This window comes from Marmota marmota, unplaced genomic scaffold, assembly GCF_001458135.2.
Source record: "Marmota marmota marmota unplaced genomic scaffold, marMar, whole genome shotgun sequence".
Classification (NCBI taxonomy): Eukaryota; Metazoa; Chordata; class Mammalia; order Rodentia; family Sciuridae; genus Marmota; species Marmota marmota.
This window is the reverse complement of record NW_025999862.1, coordinates 2,033,755-2,042,213: the sequence shown is the minus strand read 5'-3', so window position 1 is coordinate 2,042,213 and position 8,459 is coordinate 2,033,755.

The window sequence follows — 8,459 nt, the reverse complement described above, 5'->3', positions numbered from 1 at the left end:
CAAAAAAGTCCAAGTCGTGTGCTGTCTTCTTGACATCTGTCATCAGCAATCGGGAAGGGTGGCACTGTGGGTCTTCAGCTCTGAGCCCTGCACATGATCACACCCATTGTGCAGAACAGAAAACTGACACAGAGAGGGAAAAGGACTTCCCTACGACCCCACAGTGAGTCCCGTGGCTCTGCACCTGGGCCCTGTGCTGTCGTGCTGCCCGCATGCAGGATCATGGAACTGTTCAAGGCTCATTTGAGTCTGCCAGGGGCTGGGTCATGGGTTGAGAGAGGCCCCAGCATCCCTGCCTCCCGTCTCTGGGTGCAGAAGAGACCTCCGGGGGCTGAGGCAGAGGGGTCAGTTCAGAGCCCTCACCTGGGCCAGGAGAAGAGTATGCAGGGAGACAGGGCTGAAGGGCAGACGGCTCCTGTGACTTTGGTCCCCGGGCTGCCATGCATGGTTGGGCTGGTTACGCACTGGACAACAGCAGCCCACGGAGTGGGCGAGGCACCACCCACAGGCAGCAGAGAGCTGTGCACTTACTGTTTCCAGCAGACGGCAGCAGAGTCTTGTTCTAATAAAATCAATACAGTGCTGTCAAGTTTCCCGAGGCGGAGGTAACTGGGGATGGGGGAGTCCCCTTTTCTATTTTTTACAAAGATGCCGTATTATTGGTGACAGGCCATTTAATCTGGTCCCCTCTGCGACATGGTCCTCAGGTTTCCTTGTGTGAGTTGGAGCTGGACCCACGTTTCCCAGCATGCACTGTGTCTCTGAGGAGAGCCTGTGGTCTCCTAAAGTCTGGGGTGAGTGCCCCTCTGGCCCCTTCATGGAGAGTCCCAAAGCCCATCAGCAGGTGGAGGGCCAAAGTCCCGTGAAGAAGCTGCTCTCCTGTGACCACCCGTGTCAATGGTGTATTTGGCCATGGAACTCAACCTGCTCAGGCCCTGAAGTGCATGGTGCCCACGGTCCCTGCCAGCCCTGACCTCCTGGAGCCTGTCCCAGCCATCCCTCTGTGTGGGGAGCATGTGCTGTGGGCGGGTCTCAGACGGGACATTACCAGGACAGGCGGACCTGCTGTCTGAGGGAGCAAATGGCCTTGTAGGGAGGCAAAGCCCTGGACGGTGTGTGTGTGTGTGTGTGTGTGTGTGTGAGAGAGAGAGAGAGAGAGAGGGAGAGAGAGAGAACACGCACAAGGGAGAAGGAGGAGGGGACACACCCCGCCCAGGGGGGCTCAGACACTGTACCAGCTGGGCACAGTGACACACACCTGTAATCCCAGTAACTCAGGAGGCTGAGGCAGGAGGATGGCAAATTCAAGGCCAGCTGAGCAACTTAGTGAGACCCTGTTCAGAGTAAAAAGTAGAAAGAGTTGGGGACATAGTTCAGTCATATAGCGTCCCTGTGTTCCATTAAAAAAGAAGGAGAAGGAGAGAGAGAGAGAGAGAGAGAGAGAGAGAGAGAGGAAGGAAGGTCGGTCTCATTGTGGTTGCTGAGAGTCCACCGTCCATCTTGGAACTCCCCCACTCTGAGACCCCTGTCAGGCAGGCCCCGGGCCCAGGGCTGTCCGTGCCCAGCCTCCTGCTGCCCCCCACCCAACAGCAACCCGAACCCCCTCCCGCTGTGGTGGGAAGCGCCTGTCCAGTCCCTGCATGGGGAAAGCCCAGCCTTCCTAGAACTGGCCCAGGAGTCCCCATTCCTGGCAGGACGCTGCGTCTCCCATACCCCTGCCCTGCATGGACGGAGGAGCTGGAGAAGAGGGACCCCAGGCTTCCTTGTCAAGGAGTCGTTCCGAAATCCATCAGCCCCTCCTAGGTCCCAGGACTCCACAGCCACAGCCTGGAGGTGGGCAGGCAGGTGGGCAAGGGGCTGTGGAGGCTCAGCGCGGCCCCGACTGGGCCCGGCATCAGAGAGGCTTTCTGGAAGGTTCGATGTCTTACACATTGGATGGCTTCTCTGAGACGTGGATTCTCAGTTAGCCAATGTGTGGAGACACAGAGGCAAAGGTCACAGCCACCTGTCCCCCGCCTGGTACTAGGCACTGATCCCAGGGTGCCTTACCACCAAGCTGCATCCCAGGACTTTTTATTTTGAGAGAGGATCTCGCTAAGTTGCTGAGGCTGGTCTCCTGCCTCAGCCTCCTGACTCACTGTGATTGATCCTGGGTCTATGGACAAAGTTCTGAGGCCTGGTTTCTGTGGCCGACCCCAATGTCAAGGTGGTGTGGGCCATCCCGTGAGACTCAGCCACTTGCTTTTATGAAATTTCTTACTAAGAGAAGATGCTGATGTCCTTTTGTAAGTGACAGACTAGACGTGAAGGCTGCTGTCTGCCAGGGTGCTGAGACTGTGTGTGTCTGTGTATGAGAGAGAGAGAGAGAGAGAGAGAGAGAGGGAGAGAGAACTTGGCAACACTAGTTACCCAGGAATTGGGGACGGTGTCAGCAGGTGCACCAGGAGTCGGTGCCATCTCTGCAGCCCTATGGAGTGGCCCAGCCCAGTCGCTGGGGACGGAACATGCTCCACCTGGTTCCTTAACTTAAGAGGCCTCCCCAAGGCAAGGTCGGTGATTCCTGGAGACTCCGACACAGGCGGGCACAGCACTTGGGGCGTGTGGGTGTTCCATAGGACTTCAGGTCACCAAGACGGTGGTGGCAGAGTATAAGAAGGTCGCTGTTGGAGGACAAGAGAAGATACTGGTCACGTCCCTGATTATGATGTCCCATTACCATGACAGTTCCCACCACTGAGGATTACCACCATGATGACTCCGCCACGGGTTCAGCATTTAAAACTGACCCATGGGGTAAAGTGGGCGGTATTCAAAATTCTCACCAGATGTAACCAGTGGGCACAATGGCAAGGACTTCCATCAGGTCCACGTGGGGAGACACTGGTTTCCAGACGCGGGGCCCTGAGCCTCTCTCTTGCTCAGCCCTGTCCACTCTGCCTCACAGAGCACTGCCTTCACCTCCACCTCCACCTCCACCTGCACCTTCAGTCAACCTGTCCTCTGCCTGTTATTTGTGTGTGTCTTGCTTAATTCTTTGTTTGGGACACCAAAGACCTGGATCCCACTGGACACCCTGAGGGTAACGGGGATGAGCCAGGCTGGACTCGCCCTGAGCAGCACATCCCACAGGACTCGAAGAATGGAGAGGCCTTCCAGCCGCGTGGCCTTGACAGACAGGTGCCTGTGCAGGTGAGGGTGGGCAGGTTGGGGCGGAGGGAACAGTGTGGTCACAGGTACAGAGAGCAGAGCCCCGCACAGGGACAGGGCCAGTACTGTTAGATAGTGCAGAGTCAGCCAGGGGCATGTGCCACCAACTGGGGCCACCTAGATGTGCTCCCTGACATTGGGGTGGGCCACAGAAACCAGGCCTCAGAACTTTGTCCATCGAGCAAGGATCAAACCCAGTGTCTCCTGGGTCCAGTGGCTGGTGCCTTGACTGAGGGAAGTGGCCGCAGCAACACTAGAAGAAATGCGCCCACTCAGTTGTTTCTTGAGACGCAGCCTGTCTCCGCGGGTCACTTGTTCCCCCTGTTCTTGGCAGCATGGGGCTCTGCCGGAGTGAAGCCGGGGGACAGGCCTTCTGTCCGCTGGCCCGTCACAGTTGGCTGCAGTGCAGCTAGATGCGATAGGGAGCGGTGGGGAGTGTGGCTAACTGGAGACCGCCTGGCAGCGCTCTGGGACAGGACAGCCTCAGCCAGGCTCAGTAACCCGAGGCTGCCAGGAAGGGCCCGTGTCCAGGGCTGCCCCATTCTCCTGCCTTGAGAAGTCAGGGTTTGGATGTGAACCCGTTCTACATGTTGTCGTTGGCACAAATGGCTTTTAAACGCTGCACAGGTCAAACCAGACCTGCCTGGTTTGTGATCTGGGGGGAAGTGATGAGAAGGTTCTGAGGCAGGGGATTGTCCGGCCTGGAGCTGCTCTGATTCTGGAGTTTGTCTGCTGGGAGGACACAGTCCTGAGCTGTTGGCCCTCACCTCCTCTGCTACCTCAAGGGCCCCACATGGAGGAGAGCATCGCCCAGTGCAGCCCTGCCTCCCCATACTGCATGACCCCCATACGGACAGCCTTGCTGGCCTCCTCCAGATACCATCAAACCGCCTCCATCTCTAGAGTCCACTGCCCCCACTGCGGGAGAAGGGAAGGACGGGGCTCTGCTGTCAGTCCAGCTCCCCACGACCCCGCCGCATGGACCAGGGCTTTGCGCTGAGGCTGGTGAAGGAAAAGAGTCAACTTACAAATACACCACATTATGCCAGGGCCACTCAGTGGTGCCTGCCTGTAAAATCCTACCTACTCAGGAGGCTGAGGCAGGAGGACTGCAAGTTTGTAAGTTTGCAAGTTCCTGGACAAATCCTGTCTCAAAAAAAAAAAAAAAAAATTAAGAAGGGACAGGCCCGGTGGCGCATGCCTGTCATCCCAGCAGCTCAGGAGGCTGAGGCAGGAGGATCACGAGTTCAAAGTCAGCCTCAGCAATTTAGTGAGTCCCTCAGCGACTCAGTGAGACCCTGTCTCCAAATAAAACATAAAAAGGGCTGGGGTGTGGTCAGTGGTCGAGCACCCCTGGGTTCAATTCTCAGTACCACAAAAATAATTCTAATCCAGCCGAGTTGTGAGGTTAGGGTAAGGGAAGTCTGGGAAGACCACCAGGAAGGGGTGGGAGGAACCCGCCCCCAGAGAGGAGCTCAGAGAGGTTTCCATGATCTCTCTCCTGCCCTACGATGGGCTGGTTGCTCATCACTCAGTGTCAACAGAAGGACGCTGAGACTCTCAGCAAAGTCCTGGACAGACCCACCCAGGGCCAGGAGCCTGGTAAAGAGCCCAGGCCCCACCCGAGGTCTCCAAACCCGCAGCCCAGGAGCAAGCCAACAGGGGGCACTTCGGGCCAGCAAGACCGAACCCAGCGTCCTCACCCCTCTCCCACCTCCTGCCGGAAGCTAAAGCCAACTCTCTGCAGGAAGATCGGCACCTCTGCACGCCATCATTTATGAGGTCTGGCCCTCGGTCAAATGTCTCTGGACCTGCCACAGACAGGACCAAGACAGGAACTGCAGGCGTCTGCAGGAACCCTGCTTCCGTTGACCCTTGAGACCAGGCATCTGGTGGACACAGAACCCCATTTTCCCCACTCACCAAGGACAGGCTGATTCTGGGTCTTTGACACTAGGGGTGACATGTCAAACCTCACGCTAGACAGAGGTCCCTTGTTCTCCCAGACATGAGTCCCCTTTCACACCAAGGTAGATCCCAACACAGAGACCAGAGGCACAGACCTGACCTCGTCCCACCCGACATCTGATTTCCTCTGAGAGTCAGACCACTGGTTGGGCCTGGGGGTGAGGGAACGGGCAGACACAGAGCCCCGGAGGACAAGAGTGGGTCCTCCTGCCACTTCATGCTGTGGGGCAGGGCCTGCTGCCAGGCTCGGGCAGTCGGGGGCCCTTCCTTTGCCGGTTCCTGCAGTGGTGACAGAAAGATTTCAGACATGTCACTCAGAGTAGAAGGCAGGAGCTTATTGAAGGGTAGAAAAAGACAAAGGGTGACACTCCCAAGGGTGACAGGCGGTCCCCGTAGACAGAAGGATAGCATGTCCTTCCGACCTTGCAGATTTATTTTGGGGTCCTAAGGAGGTTTCCAGAGAGTCCCACCCAGGTCCCCTTCTCAACTTTTTTTTTTTTTTAGTTTTCGACAGACACAACATCTTTATTTTATTTGTTTGTGGTGCTGAGGATCGAACCCAGCGCCCTGCACATGCCAGGTGAGCGCACTGCCACTTGAGCCACATCCCCAGCGCCCACTTCTCGACTTTTGACAACTGACAGCAAGATGACATTGGACTTTCAAGTCCCCACTGCCATGACAACTGTAGGTCACTTTGATCCATGCTGACTAGTTCTAATCAGAACCAGTTCTTCCAGGTTTCCCGGTGAGGGAGAATTCTCCTAATTCCCCTGAGTTCTGGGACCTGCTCTGTGGAAGGGTCACAGAAGTCCCCTCTCTTTGGGACAACTCATGTTTTTCCCCCGGCAGGTAAAGGGTCAGTGGTTTGTGAGGAATGTGACCTATCCTGTGGACTTGAGCCAGGCAGGGCTTCCGGTCGGTTGTTTTGGGAAGACTGCTTGTGGGGGTCAGCGCTGTGGGCAGGAAGAGAGCGAGAAGGAGGGCCACTCGCAGCCTAGGACCTTCGGGGACCCGCAGGGAGAAGGTGGGGTGTTGGAGTTGGAGTTTTGAGGAAAACTGAGTCCCCCTGTTTTTGTCTCAATTTCCTGACCCCTAACTACCCTTTGAATAGCCCTCGCAAGCTTTCTTCCTGAGGGTCTGCATGTTTGGTGGCCAGGGAAATTGGAGGTTGCCACATTGTTTCAGTGACAATGAAGGGTCAGGCCACCTGTAGGGGGGACATGATCTTAATAGTTTCTCTTAAGGGGGGGGTGATTAGTTAAGGTTGGGGGAGGTGGTGACATGCCAGGCCCCACCCCAGAGGCCTGCCTGTCAGTTAAGCCTCCTGTGGTTGTCCATCACCCGTCCTCTCCCTGTGCTCATTCAGGACTCACTAGCTCCCTGACACTCACGAGGACACAAATCCTCCCACAGGGGACACATGGCGCCCAGAGCCCACACAAGAGCTAAGAAAGGGAGTCCAGGGTCCAGACAAATGGTCAACTTCTAGGTGAAAGAGAGGCGGCCACCAGCCTCCTGGAACACACTCTTGTCCCTTAGGCCCAGGCCAGATCACATTCCATGCTGTGCTAGGAATACTCGAAGGAAGGCGCCTTCAAGTACACAGAAATTAACGGGGACTGTGGAAAGGGAAAATGCAGTGCCTCGTGAGTATTAAATAATGCCGAATAATTATTTGAGATAGCAACACAAAAGTTGGGGTGCAGTAAGTGGAATTAAAGTATTCGAAGGCACCCCCATTACCTGGGAAAGTGGGAAACTTGCTCATTGATATTGAACTCGAGTAGATATCATGTATGGGTAAACATAATCTCCACTGAATATTAAACACAAAAATGTGAAAAATGAATAATTTTTTCAATTACTCAAGCCCCAATGGAAGAAGGAGGAGGAGGAGGAGGAGGAGGAGGAAGAGGAGAAAAAGGATCCTAGACCATTTGTGCTAATAATAATAAAAAAAAAAAAAAACTGGAGTTAAACTCCAATGTTTATCTGTCTACCAATAATCATATTAAATGTAAATGGACAAAAGACTCCAAGTACAACGTAAAGAAGTCAGAATGGACTTTAAAAAAAAGTGCCACTTATAAGAAACACAGCTTACATATGTTATAGTTAAAGCTTTGTCCCAGGGTTTCATGAACTGACTTCCAGACCACTCACGTATAATCGAATCAAGCCTTTATTGAAGCACACCGGTGGCGGCTGACCAGAACATAAAGCTGTTCCCCTGATCAGCCCCGAACAATTGCAAGGGCACTCCTTATAAAGCCTGAAAACCACAAAAGGGATGTTCAGGGGGTCTAGCCAATGCAAGCAAACCAGGTTACAGAAGCGGGACAGTGCAGTCAAGCGGAGGGAAGCCTAACAAATCACAGTTAGCCCAGTCACCCCAGTTACAGAAACAGAGCCCCGTTACCCTAGTTACAGAAACAATGCCCCATTAGGTAGTTCCGTGTTCTTAAAGGTTTCTATAGAAAAAGGAAAAGAACATCTTGCTCCAGTCGTGACTCTTCTACTTGGCATGGTTGTTTTACAGGATGAAGTCATAAAACAAAATGGAGTCACATTTGCTCCTTCTATCACACATACAAGGACATCTGATAAAATTAAAAGGGTCTAAAAAAGATACATTGTAAGGGACCGGCAAAACATCGGAGGAAGAGACCACCAAGAGACTGTCTCATGCAACAGCAAAAGGGTTTATTTGGGGACCAGCATGCTGGGGCTCAGAGCTCACTAGAGCAAAGAGAGATAGAGCACTGGGAACAGTTTAAGCAGAGCTTATATACTTTTCTTGGAGACGGCAGGGAGGGAAGTTCATTGACGGGTCAGGGCGAGTGGGCAGTTTGCCTGCAACCGAGTGAGGGAGTGCATTCTGCAGTTTGTCAGTTGGGGACAGCACATTCTGGGAACAAGATTAGCAAACAGTTCTCAGGATTTCAACAGTGTTTTGTTAAGCATATAGAAAAACGGAGTGACAAGTACCTATTTTATTAACCTTTCAACATCAAGGTAACACTATCCAAAGTAATGCTAGTGTAACTAAACTACAATTAGAAAAATAAAAACTAGGGGGGAAATGTATAAATATATGACATCAGCAGAATAAGGAATAATAGGTCATGTGACCATCAGGGCAGGTTACATTTTCCAATACAATTGCAACAATATCACCCATCTGATATGCTCTTCTTCCCACTGATCTTGACACTTTTTTATCAAGAGGGGAAGTCTGTTCCTCTCCTTGGAACTCAGGAGGACCTTTGTGACTCCTTGAC